General features: G+C 44.6%; 1 protein-coding gene across 3 annotated transcripts in view; it reads left to right on the top strand.

Moving 5' to 3' along the window:
- The first annotated feature begins 1,742 nt into the window (after nucleotides 1-1,742).
- The window catches only part of GBF1 (golgi brefeldin A resistant guanine nucleotide exchange factor 1), a 166,097-nt gene continuing 157,513 nt past the window's right edge, over nucleotides 1,743-10,326 (top strand). For all 3 annotated transcript variants that reach the window (XM_036265749.1, XM_036265748.1, XM_036265747.1), the window contains exon 1: nucleotides 1,743-2,006. The gene's annotated coding sequence lies outside the window, so the exon portion shown is untranslated. The remainder of the gene's footprint in view (nucleotides 2,007-10,326) is intronic.

Genomic DNA, 10,326 nt, shown 5'->3' with positions numbered 1-10,326 from the left:
TGAAATTGGAAAATGGCTCAGAGGTACTGTGGAAAGAGCCCAATGTGCAGATGCAGGGAGCTGTTGAGGACTTCTTCAGGTCTGATGGGTTTTTCAGATTAGACAATCTTAGCATGAGGATGGCCTTTGGATGTCTAGTTTTGAGACCACATTTCTATGGGGTTACGTATAGCGCTTCCCTGAACTTGGGTCATCCATAAATGGGAGGAAATGGGGAGAGAGTTATCTTTTTTCACAGCCTCCCAGCAGTCTCTTCAGGTCTGCAGGGACACCTGGACTCTGTTTCTCTTTTTTTTTTTATCCTCACCCGAGGACATTTTTCCTTTTTTTTGGTTTTTGTTTTGTTTTGTTTTGTTCAGATAGAGTGGGAGGGAGAGAGAGAAAAAGAGAAACATCGACGTCAAAGGGACACATCTAGTGATTGCCACCCGCACAACCAAACCAGGGCTGGGGACAAACTGCAACCAAGGTACGTGCCCTTAGCAGGAACCGAACCTGGGTCTCTCTGGACCGCAGGCTGACTCTCTAACCGCTAAGCCAAACCAGCCAGGGATGGACTCTACTTCAGAAGACAGGCTGGGAATTCCACCAGTCAATCTGCAAGAAGAAAACCCACCCTCCTGTTCTCTTCCTGCACACTCTCACTTTTTAGGTAATTGTAAATATACTAGCAACCTCTATCATCTCTTGCAAGAGGAGAGGCACCTGGAGCCAGGAGAGTGAAGAGGGGTGGGCATCTAGCCCTTAGACTTCTTAGTATTTTAAAGGTAAACTTCAGTTTCCTGTCACTGATGTGGACTAACTCATTTGATTAGCTTTGTTCCAGGTGGGTAAAGAGTGTCCAAAGCTTAGTATGAGGGGCAGAGCTGGGAGTCACAGCCTGATGATAGACTAAGCCAGGGCATAAGAGTCAGTAAAGGGCAGTGAAAAAGAAAACTGAATTGGGAGTGAGGACATCTGGGTTTGTCTTTCTGCTCTGCCAATAAGTAGTTATGCAAAGTGGGGGCTATCTTTCCACTCTGGGACTCAGTTTTCTGCTCTGTAAAATGAAGAGGCCTGAATTAGATACCCGAGGTTTTTACCGCCTCCCTCTCCCTCCCTCTCTCTCTCTCTCTCTCTCTTTTTTTTTGTATTTTTGCGATTGGAATGGGGCACAAGGCAAAGAAACAGATGGGACAATCACATCTATGAGAAGCCAGACAGGGCAGGCAGACGGGAGAGTGGGGGAGGGGAGGTTGGACTACACTGTGGGACTGCTACCAGGATACAGGGAGCCCAGAAGCTGCCTCCAGTGGAAGTGTTCCCTCAAGAGGCACGGTTTTGGTCCGGCTGATTTTGATAGGGAGTGTCCTGAGCAGGGCAGGGAGGAAGAAACAGAGTTGTCCGCTCAGGTTCTCAAAATGAACTCCGCCCCCTTTCCAACAAATCATAGCTTTCTTCCCCATAATGCCCAGCAGACACTTCCAAGCCACACTGCAACCTAACTCTAGCTAACTCCACCTCTCCAACCGCCCAGCACTATTTCTCCCTTGTTATTGGCTTTTATTACTGTCACTCAGAAAGTCCTTGTATTCGTTGGTTGTCCTTATCTACCCTTTTCTTTTTCTTGTAATCTCGCCTCTTCAGGCGCAACACACTGCTCGAAGCCAGTTTCCTTTCTTCGATTGGATAGCTGGAATGCCACTTTTCAGGGTGCAAAGTTATGATTGGCTGTGCGCGTCAAGGCTCGCGCAGTTACCAGGCAGCGGGCTAGACTGAGGCTAGTTACCACGTCAGTGAGCTGACAGGCAAGGTAGCCGGCTCCACCGCCCGTTCCGGCCGACTCTTCCCGGCCGCTGTGCAGTCCTTGACTACGGCCTCAACTTCCAGGAAAAGGGCTACTTCCCTTCTTCCATCTGCCACCAGAGCCGGGAGAACCGCTCAGAGACGCCTTCGGGCCCGGACTGGACATGAGCAGCGGCTGCCGGTCCTGGGAGTAGGCCCCGCCATTTTGGATCCGCTGACAGGTCAGCGAAGTCTCTTCTTAGAGTTCCAGGGTCGTGAAGGCTGCTCTGACATCGCGATAGGGAATAAGGGGAGGAGGGCCCTTACTTTGGACGAGCCCGGTGGATTAAGCGCGCAGGGGCAGGAATAAGACGAGGAAGAGATTGTTGTGGAAGGCAACTGGGAAGAAGTAGGGGGCAAAGGTCAGGCCCCTGCCGCAGGAGGGGCGAGTTCTGCTCTGACTTCTGATCCCTTGCAGGTGCCTGAAGCCTTCTGTGTTCCCAGACTTAACCTGGCCTTTAGGTCCTTTTTCTTCCGGAGCTTTCTGCATCCTAAAGAGCCCATTCCTCAAAAGCTGAAAGCAAACCTAAAGAGCATTGTGTCTACCTTTCAGGGTTGATTACTAGGCTTTAGATATGAAAGTGTCTTCAGATTGTATATAGCATTCATTTCTCTGTGACTGCCCCATTAACATAGCCGGACTGCTTCGTTAATACTGGATGATGGATGAACTAGTGTAACCTGGAGTCAGGTAGTGAGGGGAGGCGTGGAAGGATTGAGCAGCTGTGTGAGGACCTGGGCTATGAGAGGCTTTCCTCTTATAGGGCAGCTCATTTGCCAGTCTGGGTCTGTATGTAACTCTGGATTTATCTTCTGAGCTGGTTTCTTCCTTTATACAATCTGTTTTACAGAATTGTCTCCTGGTGTATGTTTTTTGGTTGGCATTTTTCCCCCCGGGTCTTCTCTTCACTTGGCCTAAGGAGGTGAGGTTCAATCACAAGGAAACCACTCTTTTATGATATATTGGCTAGAAACGGAGAAGAATTTGAAGGCTGATGAAGTTTAGTACTTTTGGCCTATTATTTTTAGTGGTTAAAAAGAGTCATGAGAGATACTCAACTATTTTAAAAGTGTAGCGTCAGGGCAGCAGAGTGAATAATGCAACATAATCCCAAAGATTGTAGTTTATGGCACTGTGAACATTTGATAAATTGCCGTATTGCAAACCTTAAAGTTCCCAAAGGGTAAACAGTGCCTTCAGAAATGAGGAATAGTGTAGATAGTGTTTTTATTTTTATTTATTTATTTTTATCCTCACCCGAGGACATTTTTTCCATTTTTTGTTCAGATAGAGTGGAAGGGAGGGAGGGAGGGAGGGAGAGAGAGAGAGAGAGAGAAACATTGACGTGAAAGGGACACATCGAGTGGTTGCCACCTGCACGACCCAACCAAAGAGAGAGAGAGAGAGAGAGAGAGAAACATTGACGTGAAAGGGACACATCGAGTGGTTGCCACCTGCATGACCCAACCAGGGCCGGGGACAAACTGCAACCGAGTTACGTGCCCTTAAAGGGAACCGAACTCCGGTCTCTCGGGACCGCAGGCTGATGCTCTAACCACTGAGCCAAACTGGCCAGGGCTAGATAGTGTTTTTAAATACACAACATAGAAAATTGTATTCCTGCCCTGGCCGGTTTGGTTCAGCGGTTAGAGCGTCGGCCTGCGGTCCAGAGAGACCCGGGTTCGGATCCCGCTAAGGGTGCGTACCTCGGTTGCAGTTTGTCCCCGGCCCTGGTCGGTTGTGCGGGTGGCAGCCACTCGATGTGTCCCTTCACGTCGATGTTTCTCTCTCTCTCTCTGTTCCTCTCTCTCCCTCCCACTCTACCTGAACAAAAAATGGAAAAATGTCCTCGGGTGAGGATAAAAAAAAAAAAAAAAATTGTATTCCTTTAATTCAGGTACACAAGGCACTCTTCTGGGCCTTGTGGAAGATACAAATGAAAAGATCTGCTTTGGGATTGCTCTGCTCAGTTTATGCACTTCTTTTAAAATTTTTTTTCTTTATTGATTTTTTTTTTTTTGGCATTTATTTTCAGCTAGAGCAGGAGGGAGGGAGGAAGACAGAGAGAGAAACATTGACGTGAGAGAGACACACATCGAGTGGCTGCCACCCACACGACCCCAACCAAGGCTGGGGACAAACCGCAACCAAGGTACATGCCCTTAGTGGGAACTGAACCTGGGACTCTCTGGTCCGCAGGCCGACGCTCTAATTGCTGAGCCAAACCGGCCAGGACTTCTTTATTGATTTTTAAAGAGAGAGGGAGAGAGATAGAAACATCGATGAGAGAGAACATCGATTGTCCACCTCCTGCATGCCCCCCAGTGGGGATTTGGCCCACAACCTGGGCATGTGCCCTTACCGGGAATTGAACTGGTGCCTCTTGGTGCATGGGTTGATGCTCAGCCAGTGAGCCATACCAGCCGGGTGGTTTATGCGCTTCTTAAAAGCAGTACCATATATGTGTAGTGGCCTAGTTAGAGCATCTAGTAGGGATAAAGCAGTATTATCCTAATATCTTTCAGCATGTTGTGGACACTCGATAAATGTTATCTGTACCTAGTGTTAGTTTATATATATATGATATTATATATAATATATATAATATGTGATATTATTATATGTATTATAATACATATTATATATATAATTTATTGATTTGAGAGAGAGAGAGAAAGAGAGAGCAACACATCAGTTTGTTGTTCCACTTAATTATGCATTCATTGGTTGATTCTTGTGTGTGTCCTGACTGGGGATTGAATTTGTAACCTTAGCATATCAGGACGACACTCTAACCAACTAAGCTACCCAGCTGGGCCCCTAGTATTAGTTTTAGTACATGATCCTAAGTTGTAGCATGGTTCTGGTCCTGGCAGTGGTGAGTTAGTAGTGACAAGGAGAGTCAAAACCTTATTTAGCCCAGCCAGTATGACTCAGTGGTTGAGCATCAACCTATGCACTATGAGGTCAACAGTTCGATTCCTGATCAAGGCACATGCCCAGGTTGTGGGCCTGATTCCCAGTGGGGGCATGCAGGAGGCGGCCAGTCAATCTTCTCTCTCATCGATGTTTCTATCTCTCTTCCTCTCTCTCTAAAATCAATTTTAAAAAAACAAAACCTCATTCTATTAGAAGGAAAACTATCTAGAATTTCGAGTGACTAAACTGTTTCTTTCTACCTAATGCCCTCTGCCCTCCTGAAATAGTGTGTGTGTGAGTGTGTTGGGATAACATTTATTGATTTAAAATAAGTAGGATGGAAATGGTGTAGGCAACTATTTGCATTTTAATGTCATGATCTAATTTGCAGAATTTAAAAAAAAGTTGAAAGTGGCTAATGAAATGACATAGCCCACGAAGTATCTAAATTTGATGGGCCTTCCTTGCTCATCTGGGTTGATATGCCCTGTTGAGTCCTTTTGAGTTGATATGCTTTGAATAATAGGCAGTCTAGTCTTTGGGTAGATAATGTGACCAATCTAGCATCTTTTCAGTTGGGCCTGGAGCTGACTCAGGCATCAAAGATATTCCCTTTCTTTACTTAAAAAGTCATTTTCTACATAGGAATAGTTCTTTACCCCCAGCCCCAACCCCTAATCAGAAAATCTGTGCTTCTTTCAAGACTTGTGTTTGAGCTGCTTCTTCTTCTTTTTTAAAAATGTTTTTATTGATTTTTTTAGAGAGAGAGAGGAAGGGAGAGAGAGATAGAAAATTGACTTGAGAGAGAAATATCGATCGACTGCTTCCTGCATGCCCCCCTACTCGAGATCGAACCTGAAACCTAGGCATGTGCCCTGACTGGGAATGGAACCTGGATCTCTCAGTCCATGGGACAACACTCAATCCACTGAGCCACACTGGCTGGGAATTTTGTTTTTGTATCCTCACCCGAGGACATTTTTCCATTTTTTGTTCAGATAAAGTGGGAGGGAGGGAGGGAGGGAGGGAGAGAGAGAGAGAGAGAGAGAGAGAGAGAAAGAAACATCGATGCAAAAGAGACACATCGAGTGGCTGCCACCCGCACGACCAACCAGGGCCAGGGACAAACTGCAACCGAGGTGTACATGCCCTTAGCGGGAACCGAACCCGGATCTCTCTGGACCGCAGGCTGACTCTCTAACCACTGAGCAAAACTGGCCAGGGCTGGCTGGGAATTTGAGCTGCTTTTTAAAGGTGACTGTAGACTGCACATTCTAATCTTTATAGTGATGCTCACTGACACAGCAGAAACTCAACTTGTAGACACTTCTCATGTGTGGCTGGGCACCAATTCCAGATGAACTTGTATTTCTCAAAGTTCCACAACTATTTCACTTCCCTGTGTTCCAGAAGGCAGAATGACTGTCACTTTTAGATAATAACTTAATTGATAGGGTACTTAGACTGGCTACTGTGGGCAGCAAGAGTGGAAAAAGACATAGCTCCTGCTTTTGAGGAGACCCGCTATATTTATACAGCACTCACTGGAAGGATTATCCTAGCCTTGTATACTACTTCTAATGATTGATCACAGTCTGGTTCAGTGTGACAGATTAGAATGATTCTGTTGTTGGGGTAGGGGTGGAGTTGAGTTGAAGGAGAAGGAAGAGTTCATTTTACCCTCAGGCTGGAAGAGCTATGTAAATATAATTGGCAGCGGTTTAGCTATTATTGTTCTTCTTTTCTGTCAGTATGTTCAACAGTGATTATTTAATTAAATGAAATATAATAGAACAGTGTGGGGATTTGGAGTCCCAATTGAAGTAGAAGTGATCATGGAAGTAATGATTTGTTGCCATTAGATAAAAAAGGGATTACAAACTCAAATGCCTGAGTATCAAGCAGGTAAATGTAAATAAGTGAAGTGAGCCAGGTGGGAATGTATTAGAATGTAGTGGGTACTGTGGTATACTGGAATATGGGCACAGTATGCCCAGTTTTTCTATTTTTTAGCAGAAACTGAAACTAAAGATCATTAACTGTTGGCAACTAGTTAATTTTTTTTAAACCTTTGCAGGTGGAACAAAATATGGATTCTGCCCCATGACAGTGAACGATGACCCCTAATATACAAGACAGGCAGGACTTATGAGACTGGTTCTTTCTGTATAATCACACAGACTAACTTTTTATCTTTGTCCTATTCTGCCAACTGTGTCACCCTTATTCCTTGGATGCCCTGAGTGGTTAAAAGATGAGAGAAGTCTTGTTTTATTTTTCATCTCCTACCTGGCAAATAAACATCTTTGAACAGCTTTGGACATATATTAGTGGCTCATCTTGCATATAGTTCTTGGAATGAACTCCAGGGGGAGGAGGTGCCATGACAGACCTGCGGTACACTGGTCACCAGATTATCAGGTTTGGGAGGATTTTCCAGTCGTGTCCTGTCAGGGCACCAGCTTTTTTCCTGGTTTGACTTTCTCTTACCTCCACCCTTTGAGTAAATTTCTTGAGTCCAGTAAGTTGTTTACTAGTACAGTAATTCTTGGTCACTTTCAATAAAGCACAACTATGGGGTGTTCCTTGGCCAGCTCTGGAAACCTTGTAAGCTCTGCATCTTTAGTACTCCTCTGGAATGTTTGAGAGATTGAGTGAAGATAAACCTTGGAAGGTCCAGTTGAGGGTTGTTCAGCTCCCTCACAGAAAACCCATAGTGGTCTCTTGGTTTGCAGAGCTCTGTACTAGACACCAAATCATCATGAAAAAGAAAAACAAAACAAAACTGAGTCTTTTCCATTGGAAAAGACTATATATAATTTCTAATTTGCTAAGGTCACCTTTTAAAAGCAGTTAAGCCCTGGCCGGGAAAAGTCATGGGTTTGATTCCCAGTCAGGGTGCATACCCAGGTTGCAGGTTCAGTCCCCAGTTGGGGTGTGTACAAAAGGCAACCAGGCAGTGTTTCTTTCTCACATTGATGTCCCCCCCCCCTTCTTTCTCCTTCTCTCCCCCCCTCTACCTCCTCCCCCTTTCTCCCCTTTTCTCCCCCTCTCCCTCTCTCTCCCTCCCTCCTTCCCTCTCTCTTCCTGTCTCTAAAATCAATAAACATATCCTTGGGTGAGGATTTAAAAAAAAAAAGAAAAAGGAAGGCCTTGCCCTGGCCAGTTTGGCTAAGCAGTTGGAGCTTCAGCCTGCAGACCAGAGAGTCCTGGGTTCGGTTCCTGCTAGGGGCACGTACCAAAAAAAAAAAAAGAAAAGAAAAGGAAGGCTTTGACAGCCCTGCAGAACCATGCAATGAAAATATCTGGGGAGCCTGGCCAGTGTGGCTCAGTGGTTGAGCGTCAACCCATGCACTGAGAGGTCACCAGTTCGATTCCAGGTCAGGGCACATGCCCAGGTTGTGGGCCAAATCCCCCGTAGGGGGTATGTAGGAACAGCCAGTCTATATACTCTCTCATGGATGTTTCTGTCTCTCCTTCTCCCTTCCTCTTTCTATAAAAATAAATAAAAATATATAAAAAAAGAAAATATCTGGGGATGCAGGCTAGGGAATCTGCATTAAAAAAATAAAATAGAAGCAGTTGAGAAAAAATAGCTGAAATAATTGTGTACGGTGTACTAGTAACAGCTAAAACCAAAGAAAATAATATATATGCATATATGAAGAATTGACAATTATATAAAGAATTATATATTTCACCTAAGAAATGTGAGCATGTGCCTGGCTGATGTGGCTCAGTGGTTGAGCATTGATCCATGCACCAAGAGGTTGCTGGTTCAATTACCGGACAGGGCACATGCCCAGGTTGTGGGCCAAATCCCCAGTGGGATGGCATGCAGGAGGCAGCCAATCGATGTTCTCTCTCATCGATGTTTCTGTCTTTCTCCCACTCTCTCTAAAAATCAATAAAGAAAAAAAAGAAATGTGAACATGCAAATAATAGCACTTGAGGAGACTTCAGGAAGATAGATGTGAGAATAGAAGCATTATGATGTGGCTGATGGGTAAATGTGGCTTTTTTTTTGTCTATAGGGTGGCCTGTATGGAAGGTTTATAACTTCTGATACAGAAACAAATGTGGGATTCAGAAAGAAGGTTTGTTTGCCTGGCTTAGAGTCCTTGTCTTCTGTGAAGTCATTGTTTTCAAAAGAGGTAGATGTAGCTGCACCACAATGAAGAGTCAGTCTTGGTGTTAGTTCATGCATTTTTCATTTCATTCATTATTTATTGTTTTCCTTACTATGTGTTAGATATTGGGAATAAAAAGGTGAATAAGTCATGGTTTCCTTCTGAGATGCTCATAGACTCATGGGAGAGACAGAAAAAATAATTATAAGTCAGTATAAGATGTGTTTAAATAGAACTATGTACAATGTTATGGGGTGACAAGGAGTACTAATACTGTCTGGGTGAGTGGGTTAGCTAGGGAAGACTTCACAGAGCAGGCATTATCATAATAGCTAACATTTTTTGGGTTTTAATATCCCTGGTGTCATGCTATTGCTTTATAGGTTTTTTATTTAGGCCTCACAACAAATGCATGAGGAGGTACTATCTCTGTTTTGCAATTGAGAACTGTAAACTGGGGCTCAGAGAGGCTAAGAAACTTGGCTAAGTTCATATAGGTAGTAACAGGACTGGAACTCAAATCTGTGTTGACTCTGAAGCTTGTTCTTATAAGCACTGTGGTATTTTGACTCTTTCATTGAGTTTTGGATGGAATGAGTAAGGCTTTACCAAGTGGACAAGAGTGGGGAAAAATATTCCAAATAGAAAGGAAACAGCATGTGCCCTGACCGATTGCTCAGTGGTTAGAGCGTCGGCCCATGGACCAATGAGTCGCGGGTTTGATTCCCATCAGGGGCACGTACCTTGGTTGCAGTTTGTTCCCAGCCCTGGTTGGGGTCATGCAGGAGGCAACCCCTCAATGTGTCCCTTTCACATAGCTGTTTCTCTCTCTGTCTTCCTCTCTCTCCCTCCCACTCTATCTGAACAAAAATGGAAAAATGTCCTCGGGTGAGGATAAAAAAAACAAAAGGTAACTGCATGTGCAAATGCAGAGAGACAGCAAAGACCATAACTTTTTTTTTTAATCCTCACCCGAGGACACTTTTACACTTTTTGTTCAGATAGAGTGGGAGGGAGAGAGAGAGAGAAACATCGACGTGAAAGGGACACATTGAGTGGCTGCCTCCCATACAACCCAACCAGGGCTGGGGACAAACTGCAACCGAGGTACATGCCCTTTGCAGGAACCAAACCCAGGTCTCTCTGGACCGCAGGCCGACACTCTAACTGCTGAGCCAAACTGGCCAGGGCAAAGGCCATAACTTTTAAAAAGAAGGAACTTTTGAAAGTCTTTTATATATACAAAGAATATATATTAACATACATCAGTGTCTTTCACCAGTTTTAAAAACAGAACATCACCAAAACTAAGGCCACATGTGTGCCTTTTCCTGACCATCACATCCCTCTCCCACCAGCCACTATTCTAAAATTGTTGTAAGTTTCCCTGAGGGGTGTAGTCTTAGCAGTGTAATTGCCGAAATTTAGGATATGAAGTTTTTCAGTTTTGCA

The sequence above is a fragment of the Molossus molossus genome, unplaced genomic scaffold (assembly GCF_014108415.1).
Source record: "Molossus molossus isolate mMolMol1 unplaced genomic scaffold, mMolMol1.p scaffold_m16_p_17, whole genome shotgun sequence".
Taxonomy (NCBI): Eukaryota; Metazoa; Chordata; class Mammalia; order Chiroptera; family Molossidae; genus Molossus; species Molossus molossus.
Note: the sequence above shows the minus strand (reverse complement) of the source record. Positions and strands in the feature narration are given on the sequence as shown.